The sequence below is a fragment of the Galleria mellonella genome, unplaced genomic scaffold (assembly GCF_026898425.1).
Source record: "Galleria mellonella isolate WM207_F2 unplaced genomic scaffold, CSIRO_AGI_GalMel_v1 utg35, whole genome shotgun sequence".
Taxonomy (NCBI): domain Eukaryota; kingdom Metazoa; phylum Arthropoda; class Insecta; order Lepidoptera; family Pyralidae; genus Galleria; species Galleria mellonella.
The window spans coordinates 2,573,574-2,600,000 of record NW_026442082.1 but is presented as its reverse complement, the minus strand read 5'-3'; the positions used below and the strand labels follow the sequence as shown (position 1 = coordinate 2,600,000).

At 31.8% G+C, this 26,427-nt stretch overlaps 1 protein-coding gene across 1 annotated transcript in view; it reads left to right on the top strand.

The window, feature by feature from the left end:
• LOC113514504 (uncharacterized) overlaps positions 1–26,427 on the top strand; it is a 408,650-nt gene that overhangs the window by 248,407 nt on the left and 133,816 nt on the right. The window lies entirely within an intron of this gene.

Here is a 26,427-nt window from a genome sequence, read left to right as displayed (position 1 = left end):
CCATTGGATGCAGGTACTCAGGACTACTGCTAATGGTAGGCTATGTCAGAGGTTTATACTTTAAAGTGGATTATTAGTTACCGAAATGAAGATAGGGATACAAATATATTCTAAATATCAAGGTGTATTTCAGTCCTAAACAAAACAATTGATGTGTGAATTACAGCTGCTTCTCAAGAGAAGTAACAAAAATACCAATAACTTAAATTTGCATTCACAACATTTTTTTGAAAACTGTTTGTCTTGATAGCGTATAGGTGATAAAGGTAACCATTCATCACCGTACACTAGCAATAAGTATAATTGCATTACTTAATAATATGACGATTTTGAGTCTTCATCTACTTAAGTACTGATAGTATACTTATAATTTTACACTGTGATTTTTAATTAACATACTTTACCCTTCAAAATGAAATACAACAAGCAAATAGAACCCATCCATTATTATACAATAGTAGCTACCCTTTTCCAAACATTCCCTTACGTAGGATAACCATAATATGAAGTTCAATGGCAGGCATTAGAGGAAAAAGCTGATTTTTTTACCAACTTTGACCCTTACTGTACAACAATAGGGTTCAAGTAACGAAAAGGATAAGGCAGTGCAAAAGAATAAATTATTCAAAATGACAACATTGGATGGCAACGCTAGTTTATTTTGTCAAATACCAATTTGATCTTCACGATTTTCCAGCATGGTTTTCATCTAGAATAAAACGACAAATAGTGTGGTCCATGTATAGAATGGATTACCACTTCTTTTCCCATGGGTGTCGTAAAAGGCGAATAAAGGAATTTATTGTTTGAAAGATGGGCAGCATCGTCTTTTTTAAAACGTCATTAAAGTCTAACCATAGTTGCCAACTTGCCTGCCAAGCGTAGCAATTACAGACATACCTCCCAAGAGGCAGGCCTATGTACAGCAGTGAACAATTAACAGATGATGAGATAAGATGAAATAACTTTTACCTTTCAAAAACTATCATCATGTAGTAATTTTTACTTTTATACTGTATCATTTTGATTTTACTTTGTTTACGTTGTAATTTTTACGCAATCGTGAAAGAAAGGTTCTTAAATAGCGACCCTGTGTGGCTAAAGGTAGTGTAGGATGATTCCTCAAGTAATGTTCTGACGACCTCAAATGCATTGCAGGGAGTCAGTGGATGCAGGTGTCTCAGGACCGTTCCTTATGACAGCCTATAAAAAGGCCTATGTCCAGCAGTGGACGGATAATGGTTAAAATGATGATGATGATTTGGAAGATAGGAGGAATAAGTAAAGTCTGTATCATCAGAACTTAATAAAAGTTTAAACAAATCAAAAATTAACTCGACTATAATGATATCCTGCTGATGTCCAGTTGCAATATACTGATCGAATAAAAGGGATAGTAATGAAGAATCCAGTATTTATTACTAATAATATATCCTGTTAGGTAGAGATCCATATAGTTCCCAAGGAAACCATCGTGATTAATTCTTACTGAGTTCGTCACAATGACTCAACTGATCTGATATCTTCCTCGCTGTTCATATCTCACTGGTGTGTTGATAGCGCAGGCGGAGTTACCATTCCATTTACGTCTTATAAAAAAGTGCCTCTGACCATGTCGTCTGAGATTAGGTTTACATAAACTTATATAAAAAATGTCTCTAGAGGATAAGTCTGCTTTTGTACTTATTTTTCTTTGTCTGTTAGTACAATAAAGTATTCTATATAATCTCTTAAAGACGTTTCTTTTTACTCCTAAACACGTACATTTGAAAGAAAAAATAAAACTACCTGTCACTGAGAATCGCAAAAAATATAACATTTCATTTATAGAAATTAGAATATCAAATACGTTAGCTGTTTAGAAAAATAAAATGTAACATACGAGTAGATAGGTATGAAACGGACACTAAAAAAATATTATAACTCTGTATAACCTATCTGTGTCTATGTATGTATATAAGAGAAGCATTGTATAAAAATTGTCCTCTATCCCACTTATGTTTCTGCCGCGAAGCATCTGTATTATATAATGTATTGTATATAGGGAAATAAAATCTAACACGGATAGATATGAAATGGACAACCTTAGATAAATATTTTAATTCTGTATAATCTGCCTGTGTACATGTATAAAGGGGATAGTTTGTATACAAGGGATACTTTGTATAAAAGTCATCCTCTGTCCCACTCGTGTGTCTACGTATTCTTCTTTATTTGAAGCAGCTGTATTTAAATTACTGTTTAGGTTTGAAGGGAGAGATGTAACAATGAAAATACAGGATATAGAGGTAACAGAACTTAATGAAAAGTATGTTGAAATTCTAAAAAAAAAAACCATTTATTAATAATGGAATTTTTATTTGTATTATTGTTGGACATAAACAGAATTATTCGTTTGTTTTTACATTTTCATTAAATTCTATCGCAACAATCTATATCTAGTTGGTAAAGTGAAATAAGTAAGTAAAAAGCAAATCTACAAAAAAATATTGTTTAGATAGGTTTAATTGCTAAATTATTTGCCACCCGACTAAGTCAATATATTCGTTAATGATTTGAAAATTAATTAGCGACTCTTAAAAGAGGTCTATAGAAAAAAGTAGTTTATTCTGATATTAATTAGTCTATTGATTTATCGAATCGGAGTAAATAGATTTGTCGAGTTCGTAAGGATTTGCTATTATATTTTGTTAGGCGTTTCAAATTATTGTATTTACAATAAAAAACCTTGTTGCCGTAGATTTACCTGCATTGAGGCCTACATCTGACCATAAATTATTAAGTTTTTTTTTCTTTTTCTCTCTCTCTTCTACCTATGTAAATCATATAATTGTTCTACGACATATCTTTCGTTCATGTTATTTGATTTGGTGAGTAGTATCTTTTGATTGTTAAAATAAATCCAATGATGTTCTAAAATTGATTAATGTACGACGGAACTGATGTGTCTAAAAGGATACAATTCTCTAAATAAATAAATATAAAAAACTACAGCCCTGAGTAAGTGTATGTTAAAATTCCATATTACGAGTCGAGCCTTTAAGGTGCTAAGATGTAACAAACAAACAAACCACACACACTTTTATATTTATAATATAATATTAGTAAGAATTTTGATTGCAAACTAACAATATGCAATCGACCAAAACAAGTTATGTATTAGCTTGAAAAAATGTAGGTAATAATATGACTATAATTTTATATTGATTCGAATAAAATAAGAGTCTACTTCAATGGTGACAAAACCAGTTATTTTGATTTAAAATCTAAATCACGGGAACAATTTTAAATTTTTTTTTTGAAACCAAATAATAAGTATATAGTTCCAGATAAGAATTTGACGAATCGGTTTAAAATTAATGGAGTTATGAGGTAACAAACATAAAAAAATACAACCACATTAAAAAGCTCATTACTTTTGAAGTCGATTGGAAATAAGAAGTTTAGAAGAAACATCCATAAGAATAAGAAAACGTTCTTATAAACTATCTTTATAAAGAAAAACCGTCATTTTCAGGATTTTCGTCGCTCTGAAGAGCCAACTTGATTTACTACAGCATTTATTTGGCTAACAGCTAAGACTGCAGTTTATCTTAGTGTGTGTAATAACTACACAATAAAAACCACACTGTCAGACAATATTATGGGCTGACTAAACCATATCATTTACCAGAGGGAGACTTTGTACAAAAGTCGTTTGCTTGGGCACCTCTGTCCTATTTGTGTTTCTACCGTGAAGCAATTGTGTTTGCATGGCTGTGTTTCGGTTTGAAGGGTGGAATATGGCAGTGAATTTACAGGATACAGAGGAATAACACCTGAGTCCTCAGGAAAGGCAATGCATGAGGGGTATTATGGAGTGAAATAGTATACTCTGTTATGTCCATGGTACTGCTCATGTCTATTGGCGACGGTTACCACTTTCCATCAGGCAGACCGTCAGCTTGTTTACCATTTTTATCTATTAAATATAGTTCTTTTTTAATAAGGGCGTCTATGTTAAAATAAAATAAAATAAGTCATGTGTGAGGTATTTACGAAATTAATTTTTATTTCAAAGGTCTATATATGTCATTACGTATGGAATTTAACATAGTTTAAATGTCAGTCGTAGCTTCTCACGATGGCACTGGTCCGAGTGATCCAATTTTCAATGACTCTACTGTATTGATGCGTCGTCGATCCAAAATCTACACTAAACTTTTTGTGGGTGCATTGGCACTTGGTAGACCTGTTATAAGTTAGAGTTGTCCAATATATGGCAATTATGCTTGTAAATATGTACTTTTTTTGAATGAATGACTATTCATTCAAAAAAGTATCTCGTCGCTAGAGATGTTTATTTGGATAAAACTAAGTCCTCTTCCCAATGGTCCAAAATCTTGTTAGCGAAATAACGGTGTTTTTTTATGGAAAAAAGCAATTTTTATATTATATCATTACATAGACTAGAAGATTGTCGAATAAACAATAGCGATAGAACAAAATAGATCTATAACAAAAAAAATTAACAGTGGATCCCTCGTAGATGCCTTGCACAAATCTAGGGTTTCGCGGAGTTAACTTTATTCCTACATAACTGATGTAAGTCATATCTAAGTCGGGTCGTATATCAGAGGGCTTACCATGATTTTTTTTCCAATGTTTCGAGGACAAATGAGGGAGTTTTATTTTATGTTTGTTACTTCCTAACGCCGCCTTAACCTATCACTATGAAATTTGATATATACATATTATATTGGATAAAGGTCATGAGCAACTATTTTTACTGGTTGATATATTTACACATATATTGGTCATGCGACATGAAGTCGCGGATAAAAGTTAATCACATAATAAATATTAGTAAAAAATAATAAAAATCTTAAATTTATCGGTCTTTCGGAATTTTTTGTTTTAGGATCAGATAGTTCCATTTACAAGGTTGATTGTAGTATCAACGAATGCACAAAATTAGATCCGAAATTTCGGAATTTCATTTCATGGTATACCCCAGTGATGATATAGATATATTATCTACAGTCAACGATGCGAGGTAGTAGCAATAAAAACTTTCAACATATATGCTTTACGGCAGTCATAACTATTGGATTGCTGTTTCAACGAGTTCAGAGCTAAGACCTAGCGATGATAGATTGTAATACAAGACCTAAAATTGTAAACATTATGGAATGTATTATAAAATAATGTTGATGTAATAATTATTGGGTATTAATGAAAATTACTCCAAAATAATTTAAAACACTAGTCACATCATATCAGTCTTTAACAGTCCACTGCTGAACATAAGCTGCTTCCTTGTGGGATTTTCCCAGTAGTAGCAACGCTTGAAAGTTGGTTTTGCAGTTATTTTAGGCTTGAGAGATGTTTTAAAATGGACGCTGCTGCCCATCCCTCGCCGTCCCTTAGTCGACTCTTGTGATACCCACGGGAAAGCAAGGGGTGGCCTATTCTATGACGGAACTACACGGCCAACTGCATGTTTAGACAGCGTTAAATGAAACTTAGTCTAAGTGATTAACTTTATGCACCATAATCACCAAGACTATAGTTATAAAATTTATTATTAAAAAAACTGTTATTTTACCAAAATAGATTATATATATATATATATATATATATATATATATATATATATATATATATATATATATATATATATATATATATATATATATATATATATATATATATATATAATCTAATGAATCTATGATGAATATAGAATAGTAACATTTGCACTGTCAATATACGCAAGCAAGGTACAAATTTATCCAGATTTAACCACAATGGTTCCCACGAGCACCCGTGTTGACGTATTTATATTGGCTTATCTCACATTTTAAAATTCGAAAATGTTCGGGTTATTTTAAACTTGATAGGAGCTATTATTCGTAAATGCATGCAGTAATAGTAATTCGTGATTTAAATATTTAGACAGTTTAATTATGAGTAGTTTCAGATGTACTTCGAATGTAGTCGCGAAAATATCTATGGACAAACAAGCCTTCAATAATATACCAAAAAACACCTTTTGTAAACTAAAATAACAAAAGGTACTTGAGAACGACTTCCGAAATTTGGAATATAGCTTTATATGGATATAAGATAGGAACACTAATCCAAAAAGAAATAGATGAACTTAACGTTATTAATATGTAGTCTATTCTTTATTCTTTATTGTACACAAAAGGTTATTGAAATGTAAAAACAAACATAATAGTGCACAAAGGCGAGCTTATCTCCAATAGAGATTTCTTCCAGTAAACCCAATATGAGAAAACTGACAGTTCATTAGTAGTTACAGTCATACATGTGTACCAATCGACTTAAATGTTATAATAAAAATAAATAAATAAAATGTCTTTTACAATTGAAAAGACCGATAGGTATAAATAAATAAATAAAAATATATATAAGTAAATACATATAAATAGATAGATATATATTATATATAATACACAAATATAATAAGTACGTACATCAGCATTGTGAGAGGTAATAATTTTGCAGACTTGATTTGAAAATCCCAATGCTTGGGCTATTTCTAATTTCATGAGGAAGTATGTTCCATAATCTTAGTCTTGTTGTAGTAAAGAGAGAATTGTTTGGAAAAATCAAGTAAGTAATGATAAGGTTCTGCTTAAAGTTAAGGAAAAGGGATAAATTTTAAAATCTATTACAATCAGAAAAGATGTTAAAACAATGGATACGATACGACAAACTTATGAACATAATAGATGATAAGATAGAAAGAAGGACAGGAAAGGAAAGAAAGACACAGGGCACAGTAACATGAGGTAGATCAAGGAAAAATTTAGTGTTGTGTCGTTTCAAAAAATTAAGAGATTGGCTGAAAATCGTTTTGAGTGGTAGGAGCTCTGCTGATAAGAGCGCAGCTCTTAAATATGAATAAGTGCATGAACAGTACTTGAATCACGATAGGAGACACTTAAAATACGGGTTGTAGTTAAAACAGAAAGGTAAATCTACTAAATAAATACGGCACATAAATACAAGTTGACCTACTACACCCCGTTGTTACCCATTATGAGCCACAAGGGATACAAATGGGCAGCAACTCATTAATTAGTTAATTTGCTCAAGGGGCAAAACACTGATTTTCAGTAGCTTTCCGAGTCTGTTGCGGGTACAGATGTACATACATACACGTAACTACGTATTCTTGTTTATGCATAGATAATGATTTTAGTCCATAGATACATATAGTAGCTCTCTGTCTACTTTTGTATAGAACCTAACATTTTATTCAGATGTCTTCTTAACTAACAGCTGTCTAAAGAATACCTGTACTCCAATTCAGACTTTCAGCTTTAATATTTATGACTGTATGTCAATATTCTTTCGGTATCAGTTAAAATTCTTCTTTTATTGATGTACGCTGTAATAAATTTTAGAGTTATAAATTGTTTAGAAGTGAGTAAATGGGAAAATAGCAAACGAAAAAAAAAACCAGTAGAAAAGAAGATTAGAAAATAAAAACTGACTTTTAAAAAAGTTTGATTAAATTTGTTAAAGAAGATAAATGTTGAATAAATGTTTTCGATCTAACAATGCAAACACAATTCCTCTCATGTTGCAGGTTTTGTTTGCCTCCCAAGTAATAAAAAAAAAAATTCTGCAAATATTCTAATTTCCAAAAAAAGTCGACGAGATTTAATGTTATACAAATTTGAAAAGTGGGTGACAAAATTATCTTTTTATTCATAATTTGTAAATAAAAAATAATATTCATACATTAATATACAATGGTCTAGTTATGATGCAAACATTCAACTGTGTGTCCCACAATAAGAGTGGACCACAAAAGCTTTTTACAGAACATTGTACAGAGCTCATTGTTACTCTATAGTAACCAACTACAATACCCGAGCAATTACATCTACTCCCCGATCTGTTACCTACCTACAGTGTTTGTTGGTATGTATACTTTTTTATCATACTTGTTTCTTCATATTATCACAATGTTAAAAAAATATTTTTTATATTATCATTAAACTTTTAGGTAGGTATCTGTTAAATTAAAATAATAATAATAAATAATGATAACTGTAATATATAATATAATAACTGACTGGTACGGGATTAATGTCCCTCAGGGTGGAGTTCTTTCGCCTGTATTTTTCTCAATTTTCATTAACGGAATTACGTCCGCTCTCCTCTCTTAATTTCATTTGTATGCAGACGTCTTGCAATTATATACTGCTGCCCCCATCCACAACCTAACTAATACTGTAGATGTAATTAATAATGATTTGAACGTAATTGCTAAGTGGTCGAAGGATTTTGGGCTTTTAGTTAACGCAGATAAATCTCAAGCGGTCATTACAGGTAGTTCGCATTTTATTGCTAAACTTCGGGATTTAACAGTTCCCAACGTTATTTATGACGGAAAAGTAATCCCGTATTCCACTACTGTTAAAAATTTGGGAATTGTTATAGACCAGACACTTTCATGGGTCCTCATATAAATGAAGTAAGTCGAAAAATCCATGCATACACTCTACACTCCTTAAGGCGCCTGCAGAACTTCCTTCCTTTAGGAACTAGACTGTTATTGCCTTAATCTCTTCTTCTTTCTCTTCTAGACTATGCTGATGTTGCCTACCTACATCCCACACAGGAGCTTGTTGATTAACTTGAACGACTACAAAATCAATGTATTAGATACTAGATATTAGATATTAGATAATATTAGATATTAGATAACCTTCGAAAGTTCGACCACATAACTGGTTATCGCAGTCAACTCAAGTAGCTCCCTATCAGGCTATGGAGAAATGTCCACATTCTTACTCTTTTTTACAATATCCTTTTTAATCCAACATGTCCATATTACATTCAGAAAAGGTTCAAATTTCGCGAGATTGATGTTCGCCTAAGATGTAGTAATGATAGATTTGCCTTGTTTTAATACTCAAAGCTATGCCAAGTCATTTACTGTACATGCAGCAGTCTCTGGAATTCACTTCCTAATAACTTAAAGAGGGCACAATCAATAAAATCCTTTAAAGCAGGTATCATAAAATTTTATTCTGAAACTCCTTTTCCAATGAGCCAATTGTGAAATATGTATCTATGTATTTGTTATGTACTCGTATATATATGTGTGTGTATATATATGTGTATAATAAACCTATATTATTATTTATTTAGGTATTAATGTTATATTATTATTTTTGTACTTTTAGTATTTTTATATGTAGGTGTATACAGCTGTTTTATTGTATTATATATTAAATTTTTTACTGGGTATTATTTAGTTTATCTTTAGCTGTACGGTTATTACCCTTTTAGATTCTACAGATTTCTTTCAGCTTCTCAAAGGTTGATTGTAAGAGATCCCTTTATGGGATAAGTCCGCCATCGTGTATTAAATCTTTTAATGGATTCAGTATGAATTATGAACAAAAAAGATTTTACAATACAATACAATAGTTTTCAAAAAATAAAAAAATACTGACTGGTTCACATTGGTATTGGTGGTTTTTTTTTTTTGCAATTTAAAAGGGCAAATAAGCTGATGGCCCAATTGACGGAAAATGGTAATCATATCCTATAGATATGAACAGTATAATGGATATGACAAAGTATACTGTGCCGCTCATGATACCCTTTATGCGTCTCATGCAGCATGCCTCTGCAATTTGTTAAATTAAATTGTTAAGTTGTTTGTTTGTTTTTGTATATTTTTTTATACAACTTAGAATGGCAAACAAGCTGATGGCCCACCTGATGGAAAGCGGTAACCGTCGCCTATAGACATGAGCAGTACCATGCGTTGCCATTCCTGAGGACTCAGGTGTTATTCCTCTGTACCCTGTAAATTCACGCCATATCCCACCCTTCGAACCGAAACACAGCCATGCAAACAACATTGTTATTCAAAAATAAGAAATAGATATAAAAATGCTAAATATAGATATATTATATATTTGTCTATTAATTTAGAACATATTGACTGACTGATGAAAATCTCTCTTATTCTAGTTTCTTAAAATAATTATCTTATTTTTGTTTCAACGTGGTACATAAATATATCTTTTTATCTCACCTTACTCGTGTGTACTAACAAATATTTTTTAAATTTTATATATCTTATTATCTCGTGCACTTAATACAAATAATAAATAGATATTCGAAATCAACTGGAAACTTAACATAAATATTATTTATAATTGTTTAATTTTTATTAATATAATATTAACTTTATAATTTGCTTGTTCATTAATTAGATAAAAATATTGAATATTTATATCTACTTGAATATTAAATATTTATATATACTAAAAATGATTTGGATATTGTGATCTAAGTTTAAAATGTTTTAATCTGTACACACGTATTTAACGTTAATAATTTACTAAAACAATTTATAAATGTATGTACCTAATTGTAGTATAAATATACCTACATTCAAATTATTATTTATTTATACTTTATTGTACACACTAATATTACATAAAAAATATAACAAAAGGTAGGCGAATGTACAAAAGCGAGCTTAACGCTGAAAGAGTTCTCTTTCAGCAAATCCAAAGTGGAAAGGTACATCAATGTCAGCGAATAGAGCGGGGTACAAAATTGTGACAATTTTCAAACGAGAAGAAGTAGACAAACTTAAGTTTATACATAACTAATTATATCATATTTAATCATATAAATACACAAGCATATGTATAGAAGATGCTCTTTAAATCTACTCTTAAAATATTTAGAGATTGACTCTCACGGATAGGCATGGAAAGGGAATTCCACAATTTAGCAGTATCGATGGAAAAAGATCCGCTGAAGCGTGTAGATGAATGAGGAGGGATTTTGAAGATAAGAGATTTGAGATACGCCATGAGTGACTAGGAAATTAAATCGTTCACGAAGATAGGACGGAGAAGAAGGGTTGTATAGAACGGAATATAAAACAACATTTTATGAAAATTTCGACGCCTTCGAATTGGTATCCATTTCAATAAAGATAAATTTATTTGCATATACATGTGTGTGCAATAGGTACATATTGGGTATTTTAATGACGTAATAGTTCGAACATGCTTTACCAATATTAACATGCAAATTTTTTGTTGACGAACTGTGGCTTTACATAAAAAAAAAATATATTGCAGATTACAATGTCAATAATAATAACAAATAATAACAACTCAAAAATGAATGTCAACAAATTAGGTAGTATTTGTAAATGTAAAATATTGAAGTAATATTTAAACAAAAAGTACTTAATATATACATATTAAGTACTTTATTTATTTAATTAATTATAAATTTAAGCATGCCCTATTAAAATTTTTATCTATCTTGTTCTATAAACGAAGATATGCTCGTATTTACGTAGATCATAAATAAAGTGTAAGCATAAATTTTATTATCTTTCTAATTTGTAAAAAAAGCTCTTCAGTTGCTTTAAGATAGGATACGCCAGCGTAATGAAAAAGAAATAACAATAGGGCTTAAGTGAAAGTAATTCTGGCATTGCATCAAATGCTAAGAACTTTTGTAGTCGTTTAAAAAGTTGAAACGTAAAACATAGCCCTTTGCTTACCCCATTAATGTGTTCGTTCCAGGATAGATAGCAATGAGTCACAACACGTAATTAATTATTTAATTTAGTATTGAAATTAGAAAAAGAATTGATTGAAACTGAGAAAAGAGTTGATAGATAGATACTCTTTATTGTTTCCTCCAAAAGATTACAATAGTAAACTTATAATAAATATAAATAATTGCAAGAAATAATCACAATGAGAAAACAATGGGCGAACTTATCGTTAAAAGCGATCTCTTCTAGGCAACAGATATAATTGATTTCAAAACAATTTTCGCTTATATCCACCAGTGGACAGTTTACGGCTGATATGATAATAATATGGCGACCAGTATGTTTTCTATTCACAATAATATTTTTTTCTAATGAAATGAACACGTTGACCAGTACGAGTACATTGTACAGGCGACATCACACGTAAAAACTAGTCCATCAAACAATTATAACGGTGGCATTCGGATCGCGTGACTGGCTACCGTGCTGGCTTTCCACAACCAAGATCACCAAGTCTGGAAAGTATTTTTTTTTCCACAAATTTCCCCCATTTAATACGGCTATTATGTATGCTGCCGACCGAGACGCATTGACTCTCGTTCGTTTTCATTAATCCAATGTTTATTTATCACTCGCACTGTTACATTCCATTCCTGTATCGGTGATGAAATTCTTGTTTCTAATACTTTGATGTTAGTATGACAATTAAAATGTTTATCGAACTTTGTAAATGAGGTAGATATTTGATTCGATGATATTCTTAATGAATATGTACGTTGCGGGATATTTTCGCAAATTGGAAGTCGATTTTGAGGATTTATTTTTTCGTGGAAAAAAATTAAAAGGAGAAATATTTGTGTGAGTGAAAAAATACTTGCTTTTCCATTATATTATATTGGGCTGGCTGAAAGAGATCTCTTTCAGATAGGTCCACCTTTGCTCACAATATTTATAAATATATCTTTGTAATTTTCAAGTGCAATAAAGAATACATACTTCTCGCTAAAAATGTTCCTATGTGAATAATTTTATATCTTAAAATATCTACAAGTACTACTTCAGTAATATAAACAGCACAAAACTAACTACTACTACATAACAGTACTACTGTACTGGGTTGACTGAAAGAGACCTCTGTCAGAGATAAGTCCACCCTTGCTCACAACATTTATATATTATTTTATATGTAACTTACAAGTGCAATAAAGAATATATATATATATATATATATATATATATATATATATATATATATATATATATATATATATATATATATATAGAGAGAGAGAGAGAGAGAGAGAGAGAGAGAGAGAGAGAGTCCTCTCCCCCAGACACCAACGACATCCCGCGTCAGCCCCGAGTGCAAATCGCCCTCTTTGCTGATGATACAGCCATATATGTAGACAGCACGTCGGCCGCCTGTGCAGCCAACAGGCTTCAACGGGCGGTGGACGAGCTGGCCTACTGGTTCAGAAAATGGCGCATCGAAGTCAATCCAGATAAAAGCGCCGCCGTGCTTTTCACGGCCAAAAGAAAACCATCCCTTCCCGCCTCTATTCAGCTGTTTGGCACGCCCGTCCCCTGGACGAACGAAGCCAAATACCTAGGCGTGACACTAGATTCCAAGTTGAGTTTCGCATCTCATCTTAAGCGCGTCCGAGGCCTGGCCAATTTTATACTGGGACGCCTCCATCCCTTTATTAACAAGCGCAGCCAATTGTCGCTTAACGCAAAGCTGACGCTCTATAAAGCATGTATAAGACCGGTGATGACGTATATATATATATTCATATATATATATATATATATATATATATATATATATAGAACGTCGCTCCAAAACGTCGTCGCCCGAGAGAGAGAGAGAGAGAGAGAGAGAGAGAGAGAGAGACACACACACCGCAGTCCATAAGAAAGAGTCGACACCTCTGTCGCTCCCCTCTCGCGGGCTTGGAGTGCCATCAGCACTCGCCCCTGCATTCGGGTCCGGTGAAGGTGTAAAGGCCACACACGGCCAACAGAAAACAAATTCAAAAAAAAAAAAAAAAAAAAAAAAAAAAAAAAAAAAAAAAAAAAAAAAAAACAACGTCTCTCTTAAAACATTAGCAAAGTAAAACTGCAGTTGTCAATTCACCTTGCCAAGCATGGTAACTACTTGCAATATTCCCCTATAAGGGAGGTCTATGTTAAGGAGTGGACAGCTAAAGGCCCATAAGGATATGGTATGGTATATATATATATATATATATATATATTCCACTGCAAATTAGTACATAAGTATTTTACATTTTATTATTTTAGTACATAAAGTATTTTATATACTAAGTTACCCGTATAAGCTACCCGTATACCAAATTACAGTCAAATTTGTTCAGCAGCTGTTGTGTAAAAGAGTAAAGTTCATCCATCCATTTATCCTTACAAGCTTTCGCATTTATTATATTAAATATATAATAGGATTGGTATACCAAAGGACCCTGACCTAGAATAGGACAGAAGTAATCTTTACTCAAATAAACTCTGTAAATCTTTTTGAATTATTTGTTTTTATGAGTTTACAATAAAGTTCGGAATGTTGTTATATGTATAATGACAGGAGATCTAAAAACATTACTAACATACTTATTTATCTTCCAAATGAATTTACAAAAATAGTTCTTTATATAAAATAGTTTTTTTTGGTATATATAAAATTAAATTATTAAATTAACATAGTTACATTATTGTATTAGGTTAGCTGTAAAAATAGTTATAAGTGTATAATTTTTTTTATACAACTTAGAATGGCAAACAAGCTGACGGCCCATCTGATGGAAAGTGGTAACCGTCGTCTATAGACATGAGCAAAATCATGGACATAACAGAGTATACTGTTTCGCCCATGATACCCCCCATGCGTTACCATTCCTGAGGACTCAGGTGTTATTCCTCCGTACCTTGTAAATTTACGCCATATCCCACCCTTCAAACCGAAACACAGCCATATAAACACAACTGCTTCACGGTAGAAACACGAATGAGACAGAGGTACCCAAGCAATCGACTTTTATACAAAGTCTCAATATTACAACAAATAAAGTCAATAATACAATAAATAAATAAATAATCTTTGTTGTGTGCCTAAAGTAAGGTTAACATTTATACTTTTATTAAAATTATATTACACTTTTTTATATAACTTATTTTATCGCATTCATTTTATACCAACATATGCTAACAAAGCAGTGATATACAACTAGTTTTGAATATAATTAACATTTAATTTACCATCAACTTAGCCCCTACCTAACATATTTTCCTCGGAATGTTTTAACTATCTAGTTTATGCTCACTGAATAGAAGTAATAAAATTTTATGTTGCCAGCCAATTTTGTTATTAGGCAAACGAACTAGGTACCTACCTATGTAAATGAGGGTACTATTTTTGCAAATTTATTTGCCAGGGTTTCGAATCTGAAATAGGAAATAAGTCTGATCCAAAATTGCTGAAGTAAAACGGGAAAGGGCCTACTTTATTATTAATTAGGTTATTGAATTGAAATTGTGACACATAACGTTTACCAAAAGGGAGACTTTGTGCATGTGTGATGCCTATATTCTTCATGTACATAAGTGAAGGTTACCACTTTACTACATATGGGCTATCAGCTTGTTTGCTATTCTAAATATCACAATAATATATTTAAGACGGAGTTCTAAAAAAAACCTTGAATAAAAAAGTAGTACTAGCTCCTACTAGTAATAGTTCCTACTAGTTGTTTTTTTAATAGATGATTATGAAACAGTAGTCTCGCTTGTGCTAATGGTATACGCTGGCCCCGCCAGCAAGGAATGATAGATGAGAATGAAAAGACATGTCAGTTACCCCATCGTGACAAATATGCCTGAAATTCAGCACGATTGTTTCCAGGGGGACCACGTGGAAGTCGACCTAATAGGATACATACTATTAATGGAAGACTGGTCACTGGTCAGCTTTACTGATAGTCCCTTCCTAATCCCCACTAGATGGAGAGACGACCTCAAATGCATTGTTTGCAGTCAGTAAGTGCAGATGGGGTCATTCCTTATGGCGATCTATGGGGGAGATCTATATATACCAACTTTGATAAATATTAGGTATCTGCAGATACAAAAATGTATTTTTTTTTATTTAACAGAGATGGATGACAGGATGAAATTATTTTATACTGTGTAGTAATAAGTATAAGGACGACTATAGTAAAAGACATCCAAAACTGAGGAACAAATAAGTATGTACATAAACATTATTTGAAAGTAGATAACGTCTTTGCAGAACCATTTAGTCTAGACAGCTTAAACGATAATTACATTTAAGCATGTCGAGAGGTTGAGGTACATCTTTTTACAGATGAAACTTGGATCGTTCACAAATGTGAACTCTATCTAATATACGATGTTTCGACGCTCTATCTATTAAGATAGAGATTAAGTTAAAAAAAAAGTTAAATAATAACAGTTAACTATTGGCTGATGCTTTTTTTATACAAAAACAATACAAGTTTAAAATTATAGTATTGTTATTGACTAAATGTGTAATAGACGCCATCAATTACAAGTTACTTTTACACCACTTGAAAAGTACGTACGTACGTACTACGTAGAAAATATTCCGTAGTACCGTAGTCCACACACATGGAATGTAACACACGACACACACACACACACACACACGCACGACATGCGCGCGCACACATACACACACACACACACACACACACACACACACACACACACACACACACGCACACACACACACACACACACACACACACACACACACACACACACACACACACACACGCGCACGCACGCGCACACACACACACACACACACACACACACACACACACACACACATACACATAATGACACACACAGAGTATGACACACATATAAATGGCATCATGCTATGACAACATTTTTGTTTATATCTATAAGCTACAACTTTTCATTACGTGAGCTATCAGCTTGTTTGCCTTTTTAGATACCATAAAGAATGAAATTAAAAAAAAAAGCAAATGAAAAAACGATATTGAAATTTGAACAAGAAAAATACCTTTAAAAATTAATATTAAAAAAGGAAGCGTGTAATTGTTGCATGAACCTAAAACACAAAGTTGCGATTACGATGTTACGCATGGATAAAGTTCTTTGTATTCAAGATATTATCATTCATTTGTGGGATGAACGAACGAATGAACAATATAAAGCCAGTTTTAAAATATCCTCACAGTGAAATTATAAAAGAAAAATGGGCACCTTTGTTCTTAAATTCCGTTAAAAGTATTCATGTAAAAATTCAAGGGAAAATATAATGCCAGAAGGTAATCTAAGAATAAGAAAAAAAAAATCCGAAGCCAAATAGATTTTATAATTTTATTATATATGCTATTTCTGCGACTTCGTCTGCGTGATTATCAGTTTTTTTTTTGTGAAATTTAACCATAACGTTATATTTATTATTTTTTAAATTATCAAATATCTAAAATGTTAACAAAAGACTTTATTGTTGGAATAGCAACATTTATAGATAAGGTTTTAGGTTTAGGTGTTATAAAAAATTTAGTTATAAGTAATATGATTTTAATATATTTATATTAATCTCATACTGAGATCATATAGATAAAGTGTCTCCATAGAAAAACTTTGAGAAAAACGGGTCAACTTTTTCATACAATACAATTTTGCGTGATAAATAGTTGAGTGATTCCTTTATAACTATATAATTATTACCAGAGGGATATTTTGTACAAAATTCGATTGCTTGGGTACCTCTGTCCCATTCGTGTTTCAACTATGAAGCAGTTGTGTTTGTATGGCTGTGTTTTGGTTTGAAGGGTGGGATATGGCATGAATTTACAGGGTACAGAAGAATAATACCCGAGTCCTCAAGAATGGCAACGCATGGGGGGTATCATGGGCGAAACAGTATACTCTGTTATGTCCGTGGTACTGCTCATGTCTATAGGCGACGGTTACCACTTTCCATCAGGTGGGCCGTCAGCTTGTTTGCCATTCTAAGTTGTAAAAAAAAAATAACTTCTATATTAATTTTGTCTTATAAATTCTGCATCTTTTTAATGCGTAAATACTTATTTTATTTATTAAATAATACGTCAAGATACATTTTATGCGAAAGTATATAGAGCACTGTAAAAAAAAAAAACGAGTCAAATCGTCAAATTAGCTGACAAAAAGTTATTCGGTTTTTGAGGCTTGATGCTCTGTCTATATAATCTAAGATATAAATTTATAATAACAAAATACAACAAAAGTTAACTTATTATTTAGTTCCGTTGTCATGACTACAACAGTCTCTGAAAAGGCCAATGGATGAATAATAAATTTTCTAGGATGTGTATATGTGTATGTATATATGAACTTTTGGCGTAATGTGTAATTTATACGGCTTGAAGGTTACTAATTATGGGGATTCGTTAGATTCTATTGACATTATGGGGGTGTTATGACGTCAATCATACAAATAGAGTTCACTTTGCAAAAACTCTTTCATAATAACAAAATTGATATTTACTATTAATAAAATGATTAATTTCCCGTGTGGTACCGACATAGAATAGGTCACCCCTTCCTGTGGGTGTCGTAAGAGACGACTAAGGGAAGGCGAGGGATAGGCAGCAACGTCCCTCTTAAAACATCTCCCAAAATCTAACTGCGATTGCCAATCCGCCTGCCAAGCGCGGCAACTACTGGCAAATCCCTCCAAGGGGAAGGCTTGAGTTCAGCAGTGGACAGTTAAAGGCTGATATGATGACGATGACAGCGTAAATAAAGTGTACCCATTGATTAATTCAATACTTCGTATTTACCAACAACGAGATTTCTATTTATATCACACGGCACTCAATATCGGTCATTTCAAGTGATTTTCCGTTGCTTACTCAAACAAAGCCAATTCATTAAAATCTGATTGAACATTAATATAATCAAAATTTGTCTGAGGTTTCACGAGTACTTTCTATTGATAATTATTTGGAAATTTATCAATGAAATCATATTTTAATGATACGGCACTTCGTTTACCAGTTTCGTTTGTACAGAAGTCGATTGCTCGGACACTTCTGTCCTATTCGTGTTTCTACCGTGAAGCAGTCGTGTTTGCATGGCTGTATTCCGGTTTGAAGGGTTGGATATGGTAGTGCATTTACAGAGTACAGACAAATAATACCTGAGTCTTCAGGAATGGTAACGCATGGGGGGTATTATGGGCGAAACAGTATATTTTGCTATATCCATGGTACTGTTCATGTCTATAGGCGACGGTTATCACTTTTCATCAGGTGGACCGTCAGATTGTTTGCCATTCTAAGTTGCATAAAAAACGTGAATTAATGTATGAATAACAGTGTGTATTAAACTTAGACTGTTTACCAATGTTCAATACGAACAAAAACATTGTAACATAAACTATTTCATAATAATAAAATACTTTTTGTTATTCTTTTGTTTCATGGAATGTTTTTCTTTTCTCTTTTTTATTACATCACAATATATGCACGTCTATACACGACATTTTTATTTTTATCTAAATATATTTATCTAGAACTTTATTATTCTGGTTTAAATTCCTGTCAAATTTACCCATTACAGAACCAGCGACCAACAAGGAGCTGAACATCAGAAGGAGACTTTGTATAAAAGTCGTCTACTTGGGTACCTCTGTCCCATACACATTTCTGTCGTAAAGCAGTTGTGTTTGTATTTCGGGTTGAAGGGTGGAATACGACAATGAAATTACAGAGTACAAACGCATAACATCTTAATCCTCTGGAATGGCATCGCATGAAAGGTATCATTGGCGACAAAGTATACTCTGTTATGTTCATGATACTGTTTATTTTTATAGGCAACGGTTACTACTTTCCATCAGGTGGACCGTCAAATTGTTTGTCATTCGAAGTTTCATAAAAAATATAAGGTGTGATTTATCTGTCTATGGAACACAGTTAAACCAGATTTTTAATTTAATTGAAAGATTTGAAAGGCACTCTTGATACAGTACAGTCTTGATAGAGTACAGTTAACGCTAGTTTAGGAGTCAGGACTAAATGCATATTTGTTGTATAAAGATATTATTATATTATATAAAATGATTATTATTATAATATGTTTTTATTTTTCTCTATTCTCAAAACGTTTGTTTCGGTTTTCAAACTCAGACTTACAGGTTTGATGTACCTAAGTAATTCTAAGAGTTTTTATTAATTTTATTACTAAGCACCTACTATCAACTAATCAGTTTTTTTATAGTTTAATTCCTTTATAGATTCGTACAAAAATAGGAATTAGTGAAATTAACACAAAAGTATATTATGATATGCATGACAATGATGATGTACCATCATTTGCATTAATTTCTCTTTCATATAATTTCTTTAGTGATCTTCTTTCATTAATTTTTCCTACATGAGTAGAGTAGTTTACCCTTATCAATCTATGCCACTAATCATACTTCGGTTCATTTATTTCTTTTTCACTCAGTAAACAAAATTATAATAGATGACTGCTGTTTATATTTTTCGTAAACCTATTCCTCTATAGCATTATTCTTAATTTTTTTCTTTAGCAAAAATGAAAAGGAAACTTCGTAAGTCATCTGTTTTTATTTTACGACTACGATATCACGTCGCTAGTTGTGAATTGATTTTTACAATTCTTTATGCAGTCGATAGAGTAGTATTTTTTTTTTTACAATACAGGGGGCAAACGAGCATGCGGTTCACCTGATGGTAAGTGACTACCGCCACCCATGGTCACCCACAACACCTACGGCATTGCAGGTGTGCTGCCAGCCAAAGTAGTTGTAAATCTTTTAGTTATGGTGAACTATTTGACAAAACTTCTGTCTTGTCATTTTACCATTCACTGATTGGATTGTAAACAGTTTACACAACCATATGTTTATTTATTAAGAAAGTAAATATAAATAAATTGTTATGTGGTTTTGGTATAGAATAAACTACCCTTTAATTTTTATGGTTGTTAAAAGTGGCGATTAAGGGAACTTAATGGTCGAGGGATGGTAACTGCATTTGCCAACTCACCTGCCAATCGTGGCAACTACTGGTAAAACACCTCAACACCACAATAGGGGGAGGCCTATGTTTAGCAATGGTAAACTCATATATCAGGTTGTCTGTAAGAGACTGTCTTAACGATAAGATCACCTTTTGTACCTTTATATGTTTATTTCAGTCTGTTCTTTATGCTACTGTATTCCACTTGAAATGTTTATATGTCATTGTTTTTTTTTTGTGTTTCAGGTGTAATAAAGAGTTAAATAAATAAATATATTTACACATTGATGTGTGGTTCCAGCATAGAATAGGTCACCTCTTCCTTTCCCGTGGATGTCGTAAGAATCGATTAAAGGAAGTCGAGGGATGGGCTACTGCGTCCCTCTTAAAACATCTCCAAAGCCTAACTGTGGTTGCCAAACTGCCTGTCAAGCGTGGCAACTACTGGGAAACCCCCCAAGGGTGAGGCTTATATTCAGCTGTGGACGGTTAAAGGCTGATATGATGATGACGATGATTGTGTATTTATTAGTACATATTTGGCTGTCATTGACATCACAGTATAATCTGTGACGTCCATTTATCATTGTGATCTATAGGCGATGGTTATCACTGTCCATCGAGGTCGTCAGCTGGTTTGACGTGCTGTCGTAAGAGTCGACTAAGGGAAGGCGAGGGATCTTAAAACATCTCTGAAATTCTAACTGCGGTTGCTAACCTGCCTGCCAAGCGTGGCAACTATTGGCAAAACTCACCTTATGGGGAAGGCTTATGTTCAGCAGTGGACCGTTAATAAAATATTATATTTGTTAAATAACCAATATTTTTATTGTAAACATAAAAATAGTAATATTGCAATGCATAAAGTTGTGTATGTTTCCATTATTGTTTGTTATAATAGAATTGTGCGGTGAAATTACGCAGTGAAATTTCGTAGTTCCAATAATATTACTCTGTAAGGATTCTCGTTTTATGAAATTCTATGGTATCTTTTTCAATACGTTCACAATTTGGTTGTAAGTGGTAAGTTTGTTTGTGCCTACATTTCCGCCTCGTGATTGCGTTATTGTTAGGTGGTTAGGTTATGAACTTCTTTTGTGAATAACCTTCATAAAAATTTATATATTCGCGTCAAGTTTTGCGAAAATTTAATTTAAACTGCAAAAGTAATGCATTGATATTATGGTGGGACGGTGAGGTCAATATTAATGGTACATCAACAACACCAACATTAATGGTTACACAACATACATACATACATATACATATATATATATATATATATATATATATATATATATATATATATATATATATATATATATATATACATAAAGTGCCGTACGCCCCCTGAAGAAGACTTTCGGATGGTGATAGTAAGTTCATTATACGAGTACATATATAAATTTTAATATTATATTTATTAACAATCATCAAAACAAAAGGAAGTCTAAGATTTACATTTTTCTTAAAGTTATAATTTAAAACTATTCTGAGTAAAGATAAAAGAATAATATTGTTAAAACACGAGTAGATTTTTATTAAAAATATGAAATTACATAATTCTTATCACTAAATATTTTATATCATATAATTACATATATCATATTTGTAATTGGATTAACTATTATCATTTTTTTTTAATTTAATAAATTTCAAGTTAAATAACTTTTAAATTTATTCATAATTAGAAACAATATGTCGACATTTAAAAACAAACGTCACAGGCTGATTAAACATAATTTTATTGAATAAGCTCTATTTTTAGTGTTGAATTTTACTCCCTAACTGTACTCCTACATTTTAATTTTTTTTTATATCAACGCTTACAGTAGTATAAAAGAAGAAACGAAGTATTCTATAGTGCACACAAGAATAAAAAAAAAAACATCCTTTTATTATATTAACAATCTTTATAATTTAGACTGAGTTTGTTGTTTTTCCATAAAAATAAAAAGCATATATAAGTATATATTACATTAATTAACTTATATATGTTTTCCTTTAATCAAAGGTTGTCTGTAAGAGATTGCCCTAGCGATAAAACCACCTTTTGTACCTTTATGTACTATATACATTTTAATTTATACTTAATACCAATGTATTTCACTTGAATTGTTTATATGTCAGTGTTTATTTTTATGTTTCTGGTACAATAAAGAGTTAAATAAATAAATATAAATTTTTATCCTTTCAGATTTCTTACATTCTAAATTGTATTGATAATATCAATTGTTTGTGTGAAAATTCAAATTTAGTAATAGAAAACGATCTGCTCAGTCACGCTATTAAAACATGTTCTCTGCATAATGTCAATACACGCATATTCACGGCAACATGTTCTCTGTTCGAATTTTAATTTTAAATGTTAATTTAATAATAATTTAAAAATATCAAACAAAATGTTTGAATATTCTCGTTATAATACTTAATTTTTTTAGGTATTTTATTTATTTCATTTATGTTTTCCTATTTTTCACTGTAACTAACTTAATGCATATAGATGTTGCATCTCTTTGCATCTTTTATCGCATATATCACGAGGAGTGTTCAAAGGAATTATTCAAATTAATACTAGCTGTCAAATCTCATCACAATACAACTCGCCACAAGCTAAAGTACCATTCCGATCGTCAGGAAGAGTGGCAGTTCTCAACCGTCCGTTTCTGTAGACACTTTCTATCACGCACAAGGAAACTATAAAATCAACTCCTAGCAGTAGAATTTCCGAATAAATAATTGAAATAATTATAGTATTGAAATCTTTAATAAAAGAGTATATTTTTTCTTGAAAGGCCGGCAACACACGTGTAATTTCCCTCATGTTGTGGATTCCTATGGGCCGAGGTGATTATTTACTATCTGTTAGTACTATCAGTTACTCGTTTGATGCTTATATTAAAAAAAAAAAAACTTCCTAAACCTCTAAATCGCCACATAATTCTTTGTGCACCCAATGTAATAATATGCCTCTAGAATGGCCCTTTTCCCTGAGGTAGACCTATACTTTTGTTATTGGCTTCAGCCACTTCCCTTTGATCTGACTGCACGGCCAAATATATTACGAGTAACTAGTAAGTTACTGAGGAAATTGTATTTCCTTTGAGATACCAAAACTACTCAGGTAGGATCAAAGGGTAAACTAGCAATGTTTTGTCTGGTGTATTACTATAAACACGTATACGTGTGAGTGTGACACATGATTTGAATAAAGCTGTTTGTATACATAAACATATGTTGATATTAAGAGAATAATAAATAGATAGATAGATAATTTATTTGCATTACTTACAGCACACAAATAACAATACATACATATACATAATACAGATATCAGTACAGTTTATTGCTTTGCCCTCAAAAGAGCAAAACACTGATATCCTGTTGTGGCCAAGAGTCAGTCGTGAAATTCCTTAATAAAAATAATAATAACAAAGAAATATGAATAAAGTACATAGTAAATATACTATAGCATACTATACCGTATCAGCCGTTAATTCTCCACTGCTGAATATAGACCTCTCCCATAAAGGGGTTTTGCTAATAGTTGCCACGCTAGGTAGGCGTAGTTAAGCTTTGGTGATGGGCGCTGCAGCCCATTTCTTCATCGTTAAATTCTTTTAGTCGCCTCTTATAACACCCACGGGAAAGAAAGGGATAGTGAATATAAGAAGTATGGATATATGTAGAGCTAAAAAAGGGTCAAATTAAAGGTACTCGTGACCGACGTGATTGTAGGAATTTTAGATTTTTTATGCAACTTAAAATAACAAATAAGCTGACGGCCCACCTGATGGAAAATAGTAACAATCACCTATTAACATGAACAGTACCATGAAAATAACAGTGTGTACTGTTACCCATTATTATTATTCCCATGTACTATTACTCCTTAACCGTTTCCATTCCTGAGGAATATAATAATATATATATATATATATATAAGGTATTATGACTCTGCACCCTATAATTTCATTGCCATATCCCACCCTTTAAATCGAAACACAGCTATTCAAACACATATACTTCACGATAGGAATACGGTACAGGTACCCAAACAGACGACTTGTGACTTGACTTCTAATAAATGATTAATATGAAGAAAGTCTGTTTCAATAGGACCATTTGGCGTTCTATTGTTTTTATTTCTGTCCACCCCAATTGGAATAAAGCGTGACGAACCTATAGTCTTATATGAAATAAGCCATGATATACTTGTAAGTTCCACTTATGGGCATGTACATTGTTTTGAAAAAGCTCCAGTGCCACATGTTGATCTAATACCTTTACTAGTCACTACATAGTATAAAACAAAGTCGCTGTCGCTGTCGGTCCGTCTCTATGTATGCTTAAATCTTTAAAACTACGTAGCGGATTTTGAAGCGGTTTTCTTTAATAGATAGAGTGATTCAAGAGGAAGGTTTGTATGTATAATACATGCATAATATTGTAGAGAAACATTGATAATTTTAGAGGTTTCTAATGTGATGTGATGTAATGTGCACCCGTGCGAAGCCGGGGCAGGTTGCTAGTAATTAATAATAGATAATATCAAGCGATAGTTGTAAACCGCATTTTGGAAGGGTGACAACTGTACTATCTATTTATACATGACCATATTCATATACAAACACCTTACACCATACTCCAAATGAATCAAAATCCAAATCAATAACTCCTTCCGGAACCCAAAATGGAAACTTTAGAGTAAATACTTTATAATTAATTGTAAATTGTAATAAAATCAACATGTATCAAAATTAGAACACCATTAAAATAGGGTTTCTGTAATAAATAAATGTAAGTTATTAATTCTATTTTTTCTTCTCTTAATAAATGGGACTTTGGGTGAAATAAAACAATACAGGACCATTACAGAAGAAAACACAATCAACTGTAAATAAATTAATCAAAATTGGTTAAAAATTGGCAAGGGAATCTCGTTAATAGAATAATGTTTCTATTCTATTCTATTCTATAACGCAAAAACCTTTGGATGTCATGTAAAATATTTGTTATTCTTGATTAAACAATCAATTAAACAAGTATCAATCTATTGAACTGTAAAAGTTGACCCATAAAGTAAATAATAGTGTTATATCAAAGTCTTATTGAATTTAAAAACTATACCTATGTTAAATATCTCAAGAGTAAGTAATATTATTGCTTATTTGTTAATTAGTATGCTTTGTTTCCCTTAAAATGATTACACACTATGTATAAATAGACAGTAATCTTAATATTAAATCTTATCAGTGTAACAATTGCTGGGAGACCAAATAAAGACAAAATAAAATAAAATACCAAAGTCTTATAAAATTTTAACCACTGAACTTCCAAAGACAGTTAATTAAACTTGTATCAATCTATTAAACTATAAAAATTGACCCTGAAAATAAATAATAGTGCTATACTAAAGTCTTATAAAAGGTTAACTGTTAAACTACCAAAAACAGTCAATTAAACATATATCAATCTATTGAACTATAAATTTGCCCCAAAAAGTACATGATAGTGTTATACCAAGGTCTTACAAAAGTTTAACAGCTAAACTACCAAAGATTATGGTAATTTTTTTATGAACTGTATAATTGATTGACATAATATTGTTACTATGAACACAGAGTGAAAAAACAAAAATCAAGACAAATATGAAATGATCGAATCCTAATATGTTTTTCTCTTGTATTTTTATGTAAAAGATTAAAAACTGGGGTGACTGTCCAAGAATTATTTTCCTCACATTTGAAAATTAACAGTAATTAATAGGAACATACATAATAACATTTC